Source organism: Alosa sapidissima, chromosome 11 (genome assembly GCF_018492685.1).
Source record: "Alosa sapidissima isolate fAloSap1 chromosome 11, fAloSap1.pri, whole genome shotgun sequence".
NCBI classification, from domain to species: Eukaryota; Metazoa; Chordata; class Actinopteri; order Clupeiformes; family Clupeidae; genus Alosa; species Alosa sapidissima.
Window position 1 is genome coordinate 31,529,788 of NC_055967.1, and position 803 is coordinate 31,530,590.

An 803-nucleotide genomic window follows, 5' to 3' on the forward strand; every position below is an offset into this window, starting at 1 on the left:
TTCTCATGATGATTTTTCAACCAATCACTTTATTATGCCTTTTTTTTATACGGGTCTGGCCTAATCTCGCTTTCATTCACTTGAAAATCTGATGGAAAAGGGACTATTGTGTCAAAGGTTTTAATGCCAATCAACAACACTAATTTAGCATCATGGGTTTGCATAACCATAGCAAAATAGACCTGCTTCATCACAAGTAATGCTGATGGATCAGTATCATTCATAGTAAGAGATACTTCGCCAAAACCACTCAAACAAGCCTCTGGCCAATATTTCCCCACACCCCTGCTGGCTATAGGAGCTTTGGGCAATACTCTCCCTCACCCTGCCTGTTATAGGAACTCTGGGAAGAGAGCTTAAGTGGAATAAACAAAGTTTGGAAGCTTTTTCGGAAGGGTGAAATAAGATGTGTGCCATTTTTCGTGTGTGTCTGTGTGTGTGTGTGTGTGTGTGTGTGTGTGTGTGTGTGTGTGTGTGTGTGTGTGTGTTTGTGTGTTTGTGTGTGTGTATGTGTGTGTGTGTGTGTGGGTGGGTGGGTGAAATAAGGTGTGTGGCATCTGGGGAGAGGCCGGGAGATTGATGCAAGCAAGGCGCCCTGATTAATGTCCGTGATGGCTGGACCGAGTGGTCAGCAGAGGACCCTCTCACACGGGCACTGATAGAAACACCGTGGCATCCATGCGCGGGGGGAAGCCATGCAGAAAAATATGGAAATTGCCACTTAAGGGCCATGCTGCTGAACCTTGACAGGACACACACACACACACACACACACACACACAGGCGTCCATTCAACCCATTCT